This window comes from Tenrec ecaudatus, chromosome 17, assembly GCF_050624435.1.
Source record: "Tenrec ecaudatus isolate mTenEca1 chromosome 17, mTenEca1.hap1, whole genome shotgun sequence".
Taxonomy (NCBI): Eukaryota; Metazoa; Chordata; class Mammalia; order Afrosoricida; family Tenrecidae; genus Tenrec; species Tenrec ecaudatus.
Window position 1 is genome coordinate 75,056,522 of NC_134546.1, and position 9,153 is coordinate 75,065,674.

Here is a 9,153-nt window from a genome sequence, read left to right on the forward strand (position 1 = left end):
GAGAAGTCCACGTCCCCAAACCAAGAGAGAGGGGCATACGAGGGGTTTTTACAAACATTAATTATAAAAAAGAGCTATAGGTCGTTGGGACGGGGAAGCAGCCCCAAACCGGCTGGGGCAGGGGGAGGCTGGAACCCAATGGGGGAGTAGCAGCATGGGTGAACCTCAGGCCCCACCACAGATGGCCCTGCCCCAGCCCTCCCCATGTAGACCATAAATAACTTAATAGCAATGTCCTTGGCAGGGGCAGCTCCCGGCATGCAGTGGTGCAGCTGAGCCAGGCAAGCGCAGCCCCAGCCCTGGGGGATCACAAGATTCCCCGGGGCTGCTTCAGGGCAGTGTGGTACTTGAGGGCAGAGGACCCATAGCGGCGGGACAGGTTCTGGTGGAATTCCTCCTTCAGGGTCCGCAAGCAGTGGTGGTAGGTGGGGTTGGAGCGGAAGCGGGAGATGCCCAGGCTGGGCGCGTGGGGCACGTGAATGGTAAATGCTTCCGGCAGGACCAGGAACTCATATTCCTAAGAGTCCAGCTCCTCCATGTGGGCCACCTTGTTCCAGCCAAAGCCCACAAAGCGAGCATTGTAGCGGGGACAGTCACGCGGCTGCACCACGTAAGGCTCGTAGTCCGCTGCCCACTGCACTGGGTACGGGGCCTGCGCCTCCCTCCAGCGGGCGTAATCCGTGGGCGCATGACCCTGGGGCCACACGTCGCACCTGAAGGTGAAGAGAGCGCCAGCGTCCAGCAGGGCCAGCAGCTTGGCCTCGGAGTAGGGAAGCGGAGGCGGTAGTGCAGGCTCTCGAAGGGCGGCTCCCCAGCTCCAGCTGCTCAAGGGAGGCCCTGAGGGAGTCGTAGAGGGAGTGGGCATGCAGGAACTCGATGTCGCTGAGGAAGACGTGGGACGTGAGGGCCTGGGCCAAGGCCACGTTGCGCAGATGGTTGACAGGGCAGAGGGGCCCCTCCGGGTACACCATGTGGTAGGCCACGTTGCGCCACACCGAGAGCACCGGCGAGCCCTCCACAAAGCGCAGGAGTGCTGGGCCTCGGCGTCGGCCAGGTCAGTGGCACAGGACTTCCAGCATCTGCAACTGGTCCAAGGAGAGCTGGGCCACCAGGGTGATATCGTGGCTCCTGGGCGGTGACAGCTCAAAAGGCAGGAAGGTGAGGTGAGCGCTGGCCACAGTGAGACGCTGCTGCTGGAACTCAAAGCAGGCTGTGTCCTCATCTAGCTGTGCCAGGGGGGGCAGCAGTTGCGCAACCTGAGGTGGGGGCTGGCTTGGGCAGCCAAACAGTTCCCTGTGCAGCAGGTTCCCATCGTACTCCAGGAAGGTCAAGTGGAGGTTGCGGAAGAATTCCACATGCTTGTTTTTCACCCGGAACTTCTTTGGTGAGTTCCAGGGCATCACCGTCAGGTCTGACGCCTCAGAGTAGCAGTGCTCAGTCAGCGTGTGGTCAGACAGCTGCATGTCCCAGGTGCAGGGCAGCAGCAGCAGCAGCACCAGCCCTGGGTGATCCTTGAGGACAGCATTGAAGATGCCCTGGTGAGCCAAAGAGGTGGCCGACAGGGTGAGAAGCACTCTTCTCGCAGTTGCTTCCACATCTGCTCCCAGCCAGCCTGCCGAAGCCAGTCTAGTCTCAGGAGGATGACGCCTGTGTTAAATCCATACCCAAGGCAGGCTAGGGTCTGTGGTTCTTCCAGAGGTTGCCCAGGTACCAGTCACTCTGGTTCTCCACAAGACCAATCATCTGCTTGTCAGAAAAGTGAGCAAAAAATGCCCAGAGCTCCACGATGTCAGAAGCAAAGGTGACGTTTCTGTTGAGGACAATGACCCGGGCCAGGTCAGAGGGCAGGGCACCGGGCAGCACTAGTTTCAAGAGCCCATAGAGGCCAGAATAGTGGGTGTTGGGGATCCAGGAGACCTGGGACTGGAACTCATCAGCGTTGTAGAAGCTGACTCGGATGGCAGGTACCATCCACGTGTGGAAGTGTCTCCAGGATGTTCCTGGCCACCCCGTCCGTCACCAAGTGGAGGCGCAGGGCGTTTCTCCTGTAGAAGAGTAGGGATTTGACCGGGGTGACCACATCCCCGCTGGAGTTATAGCCTGCACATATGATGGCCACATGCAAAAGCTCGCACTTGGGCAGCAGCGACCGCAGTGGGACACAGGCCGAGCTGTTGTGGTCCCACGGCAGGGCTCCGTCTAGCACAGCAGGCCCTCGCAGTCGCCCTTAGTCCAGGACCGGGCCAAGCAGGTAGAAGCTGAGCAGCAGCAGCAGCAGCAGCAGCAGCGCCCTGTGAGCGCGCTTGTGGGCGGCAAGGCCGCCCAGACGGGTGCTCTGGGCGGGGTGCGCCCCCCCCCCCGGGCTGGGGCTGCAGGCTCCAGCACGGGCCCTCAGGAGCCAGCGGGGAAAGCTGGGGGCCAACCCTAAGCAGCAGGGCCTGAAGGCCGCCTGTCCTGCCTCCACAACTCCTCGCCACCCTCACCTGCTCCTGCGGCCAGACTGGCCCAGCGGTCCCTACCGGAATCATTTCTATGGCAGTGAGTTTGTATCTTTTGTTTTTGGTCTCTTGGAAGAAGTACAGGACAAATGCTATTAAAAAGCAAAGATGATGAGGTATCATCCTCAATACATGGGCCATGTTATACATGGGATCCTCTGAAGAAAGAGACACAATTGTTTGTTTTTTGAAAAAGTTCAAGAAAAATAAACCACCTTCAGTGGCTGTGTTATTAATAATAGCACAATAATTGTGTTAATTATGTAAGGCAAGGTAAAGATACTGCAAGCCTAGGAAGGATTTTTCTGTGGAACAAAGGGACATTACCAGTGAGGAATGTTTCTGCTGGGCTTTTTATCAACATAAATAAATATAAGGAATAGGAATTCTGACTTATTGACCAACTGGACACATTTCAATCAGACTCATTCTTTTGATGAAGCCATGAGAAAATACGTCCAACAGTGTAAGAGCCACATCTGCCATCTTTAAAAATCTAAAGAAAATATGTCACTGCCTGACGGAATAAAGAAAACTAGTGAAGACGTAATGGTGACTCTGAATGAGCTAAGAATTCATGTCCTCTGATAGATCTTTATATCTGGACTCTACTCAGGAAATTTATTACACATTTCAAAAAACCAAGGCCCAAACTGGGATGCTGATACCTTATATAACAAGCCTCAAGGCACATAAGGAAGACCATCAGTTATCCAGTGCTTGGAACCACATATGCATTTGATAGCAATAGACTGCTTCAGAAAGCTCCATCTCTTGTTGCCCGCCCATCACACTTTTACCTTATAATCTAACCTCAGGTTTCCAGTGATTCCTATCTGACTTTACTCTGTATAATGCAAATGCCCTAGGTTTCTGTCGTACTCACCATTTTGTAGTACAGCTTCAGGAAGTCAAATCAATGCACTCCCTAAATAAAAAGTAGAGACACTAGGAAATTTGGATTCAGGTGAATGAATTTGGTTCACAACCATTCAGAAGTTCAAATCCTTGTGATGCTTAAGTGTGCAAGACAGCAGTCCCAGGTTTCTGGCTCCCTAGACTGGCCTGTATTTTGGTTATGTGTGGCCAATCTGCAACCTGAAACATAAGAGGAGTTATCACTTAGGTATGTCAGGTTGTTGGCCTACACTTCTTTCCCTAAGGAGTGATCACCCTGTGCCCCTGAGCTGAAGATTAGGATTCAACCTGAGGTATTTATTTCAAAGACAGAGCCCATGCTATCCTAATAGAGTTCATTCTTCTGTTCATCAGGTCCCCTTCATTGACATTGCTGTAATGGAAGCAGGTATTTCCTAGTCTCAGAGGATGAATGGATTCCAGGTGTTCCTGAAAGGCAGTTATGACGCTGGATTACTGTATAGCCTTGGGAATTCAATGCTTAAGTTGAGTGTTGGCCTAGGTTTTGAATGGTTGACTTCGAAGAGGAACCCACACACTTTAATTTGTCATCAAAATAGGTGATTTTCAGGAAGGATCTGTTTTCAAGCCAAGTCAATAAACTCATTGCTACAATATTCTTATGCTAGTTTTATTGCTATAAAAACATTTACAATGTACTTTAAAATTTTACAGAATTATGAGGTGTGATCAATTATTTCAGTACTGATACTATCTGTGTACCTTTCTACCCACAATTTCTTCCCCTTTACATTTTTTTATCCTTTCCCCTGATTATCTCACTATAACACCCACATCTCACCCATAGTTTTGGATATCTGGGGAGAGATAAAAAGCTAGTATCTTGGCACCACTTGTGAAACTTGCTCGACCAGGAGCCTGGAGGGGTAGGAACACAAAATGAATGTGACCGGAAGAGGCTAAGCTGTGATAAAGTAGGGAGACATTAGCCTGAAGTGGCTAGTTAGATATCCTGGTTTGATGTCATTGACATTGCCCTTTTCAACCCCCAGAGAGTTTCTTATTCAGGGAGTTGTGAAGTGGCAGTTATTTGACAGGGGTGTATGTTTGTGCCCCTATAAAACTAGTATGTAAGTCAGGCTACTAGAAAAATACACAATTTATCTTTGACTCTGTCATGTCCAGTCGTCATAAATATTTGGAATATAAGGCTCACCCTTCCCCTAGGTCTTAAGTCCAGGTTTCAATCTCAGAGCTCTGAGGTAGGCTGGTTAAGGAACAAGGTTGGACCTACTTGATCAACATTCATTCTTTTAAAAAATCATTTTATTAGGGGCTCATACAACTCTTATCACAATCCATACATACTTCCATCGTGTAAAGCACATTTATACATTCGCTGCCCTCATTATTCTCAAAACGTTTGCTCTCCACCCAAGCCCCTGACATCAGGTCCTCATTTTCCCCTCCCTGCACACTCCCCGTTCCCTCAGGAACCCTTGATAATTTATAAATTATAATTTTGTCATAACTTGCTTTGTCCCATGTCTTCCTTCACCCACTTTTCTGTTGTCTGTCCCCCAGGGAGGAGGTCACATGTAGATCCTTGAAATCAGTTCCCCCTTTCCAACCCACCCTCACATTTTCTTCCCAGTATCGCCAATCACACCACTGGTCCTGAGGTGATCATCTGCCCTGGATTCCCTGTGTTTCCAGTTCCCATCTGTACCAGTGTGTATCATCTGGTCTATCCAGGCTTGCAAGCCCATTTGTAGGCCACTGGACATCCCCTTACAGAAGGGTCTTTGGGAGGAGACAGGCCAGTCAGGGTGCGATGTAGAAACGATGAAAAATAGAACTTTTCTCTAGTTCCAAAAACCTTCCTCTCCCCCCTCCACTGTCATGATCTGAATCCTACCTTGATCAGCATTCTTAATCTAAGTTGAGTAATTTTGACTCCTTCCAGAAAAAGTTAGTTTATGAAAAAAAAAATCCCCAAAAAACACCCCATATGGTGATAGGAGATCTACAGCTACATTGCATTGTATGAATCAGGGGAACAACACCACTTTACAGTGCTGGAAAGATGTTACATTGAGGAAGAAAGCTAATGGCACCCAGCTATCAAAAGATATAGCATCTGGGGTCTTAAACCTCGAAGATAAACAAGTAGCCATCTAGGTCAGAAGCAACAAAAGCCCACAAGGAAGAAACACATCAGCCCGTGTGACCACGAGTTGTCAAAGGGATCAGTATCAAGCATCAAGGAACAAAAAAACCTCATATCCTTGTAAATGTGGGTGAGTGCAAAGGGGACTCTCAAAGCCCATCAGTAGCCAACCAGACACCCCCTTACTGAAGGGTTGTGGCAGGGAGATGAGCCGGTCAGGGTGCAGGGTAGCAATGATGAAACATATAACTTTCCACTAGTTTTTAAATGCTTCCTGCCCCCACTATCATCCCAATCCTACCTTAAAAATCTGGCTAGACTAAAGGATGTACATTGGTACAGATAGCAACTGGAAACGGAATCTAGGACAGATGACTCCTTCAGGACCAGTGATGAGAGTGGCAATGCCTGGAGGGTGGAGGGAATGTGAGGTAGAAAGGGGCAACTGATTACAAGAATCTACGTATAGCCACCTCCCTGGAGGATGGACAGCAGAGAAGAGGGCGGGGAGAGACATCAGACAGTGTAACATGACAAAATAATAATTTATGAATTATGAAGGATTCATGAGGTAGGAGGTAGTGGGGAGGGAGGGGAAAAATCAGCAGCCGATAATAAGGGCTCAAGTAGAAGGCAAGTGTTTTGAGAATGGTGATGGCAACAAATGTACATATGTGCTTGTATGTATGGGTTGTGCTAAGAATTGTACGAGCCTCCAACAAAATGATTTTTTAAAAAGATTATTACCTTGAGGATTGAGTTCACCTGACTAAAACATGCTATTGTCAATGGCTTCCTCTGCACGCGAAAGATGGGAACTGAATTAGGCAGGCAGAAGAACCAATGTGGTTGAGTTATAGTTCTGGCCAAGAATGTCCCAAGTACCATGAATAGCCATGGTACAAACTAGTGTGTCTTGGCAGAAGTAATATCAGAGAAGTAATATCAGAGGACTGCTTAGCGGTAAAGATGGTGAAAGTTCGTATAATATACTTTGTACAAGTTATCAAGAGAACAGTCCCTGGAGTAGGACATTAAGTTGGGTAAAGTAGAGGGGCAGTGAAAAATAGGAATCCCTCTACTGAATGGACTAACAACGTGACTGCAACAATGGGTTCATCCTAAATTGTGAGGTTTGCACAGGAGAGTGCAGTGCTTTGTTCTGTTGTTCACTCGGTCCCTGTGAGATGGAACTGACTCCATGACAGCTAATATGACACCATCCCCAGAAACCACAAATAAACACCCAAGACATGCACAAAAACATGCTAGTGTGCTAGTTATATTTACCAAGTTCTTACTTCTCTTATTAAGAGAGGGAAGAGGTTTCTTTTGTTAAAAAAAGGAACAAACAAGGTGACAACAAAATCAGTGAGAACTTCCTACCCCTCATTATACCATTCTTTTGGAGGTCAGCTGAAGGCAATTCTCTAAGCTCCACATGGGATGCCATATGACAGAGTGTTTTCATGAATGTGGGTTCTAGTGTAAGGACAGCACACCGTCATCGGTTGTGACATTTTGTCTTTCAAGGGAAGTGTAAATCATATAGGCCTCTACATTGAGGGGTCAGCTGGAAGATCACAGGATCCAGCAGAACAAGAGACTAATGATAGTTGAGTGGGTTTCAGGCTGCTTAAAAGGTCTATGTGCAATTCAATCGAAATAAAATTTCATGAGGCCCTTCCTGCCTAACTGTAAGATAGATGAAAATTAAAGATTCTGGCATCTAGAGACCAGATTATTCACATATGATGAATAAACACTTCTCCCCGTTTTGTTTGTTTGTTTAAGTTCAAGTTATTGGGCTCACACATAAAAATAGTTTTGAAAGAACACTTACTAATACTTTCTAGGAGACGAGAAATAACCTGTTATCAATGTCCCTGTTGGCCTCATCTGAGACTTCAGGCTGCTCCTGTCGCAAAAGGTGCATAGACTGGCATCAGGTGGGGCTTAGTCATTTTTCTCACCACCACTTGGGAGAACGACCAGGAGGCCCATTCAGGCAACTGGCTGGAGATGCTGCGATGAGCACATGCACCTTGGGCACCTCCATTAGGAGCCCTGTCCCCTTCCTCTGGGACCGAGTGGGGACGTAGTTACTTTTCTCGTCGCCACTTGGGAGGTCAACTGGAAGGTCCTGTTAAGGCAGCAATAGATCGCAAGGAGGGAGCTGCTGTGCTCGATAGGAAACGCTGACCAAGAAGCAGGTTGTCTACCAAGTTTAGCACCAGGATCCCAACAACATGAGGTATGTGACAGGCGAGTGAGGGGCTGCCACCTCTCTGGTCCCAGCGCACAGTGGGGACTTGCATCCACAGAGAGCCACAGCCCACGGTGGCAGGGTTGGAGGTTATCCAAGCCCAATGGAGGCTCCCTGAGGTGTCCTATCCTTTCTGCAGTTTAAGAATCTTTCTGTCTTAATCCCACAGATGGCAGCTTCGCCCCATTGGCTCCTCAACTAAGCACAGACACCCAATGGAACGTGTGGTTCCTCTCCTTCTGAGCAAGGTTACCATAGAAACAACACATCACCATTAGGGTAAAACGAATCTGTCTCAAGACGGTCTAAACCCAGCTCACGTATCCCATTAGTGGTTGAATCATCCAATGCTTGGTGAATTCTGCTTCACAGCAATAAAAAGAGCTGACATCAAAGGAACAAAAAGTGAAGTCACTGTGAATGGCTGGCCGCAACAAGCCAGTTATCCCTGTGTTAACTTTTCTGACACCTCCTGCTTAAAACCCAAAAGGTCAGAAAGATCACGAGGCCCCACTTTCATGGTCTGCATTCGTACTGAAAAGTAAGATCAAGCGAACTTTTTCCCTTCTTCTCCACAAGAGCTTCTGTCCTCCCTGAGCTCGCCTTAGGACACCTGAATTACCTTTCCCAGGTGTACTGTCCCAGTCGAACAACCCACCTGACCCCGCTAAGTCCCTGCCTGCCCAGGGAGGGGCCCCAAGGAGACTGCAGCTAAGGCTCAGAGGAAGCACAGTAAGAAATGCCAGCGAAGAGCAAGGAGACCTACTCTGTGTATGTGCACAAGGTGCTCAAGTAGGTTCACACTACTCCAACATCTCGTCCAGGGCCATGGGCATCGTGAACTCGTTGACCAATGACACCTTCGTGCACATCACCCACCAGGCATCTCAACTCCATATTCCAAACTGCTCGAACATCACGGCCTGAGACATCCAGACGGCTGTGCACCTGCTACTACCTGGACAGCTGGCCAAGCGCGCCATGGCTGAGGGCACCAGGGCCATTGCCCACTACACCAGCTCCAAGGAAATTGTCCTTCAGCCTCACAACGTTCAAAACCCAAAGGTCCGTTTCAGGGCCACTTCTGTTATCGTCCCAGAGAAAGAAGTCCTAGTGTTTGGTTTGATTGTTTCGCTTTGGTTTTTGACTCATGCATAGTTTATTTAGTTCGATAGTTTTCATGATGGAGACCTTCTTTTCTTTTTGAATACCTTTTGGGGCACTTAATGCTCATATCCCACAATTCAGCAATTCAAATATCTCAAGAAGAATTGTACAATTAGTACAACAATCAACTTCACATTATCTTTTTTCCACCACGATTATAGCGCCTTTAAAAA

General features: G+C 48.4%; 1 pseudogene; it reads right to left on the reverse strand.

The window, feature by feature from the left end:
- Positions 1-307: 307 nt before the first annotated feature.
- Positions 308-8,649, reverse strand: LOC142430515 (xylosyl- and glucuronyltransferase LARGE2 pseudogene; annotated as a pseudogene).
- Between the last annotated feature and the right edge of the window lie 504 nt (positions 8,650-9,153).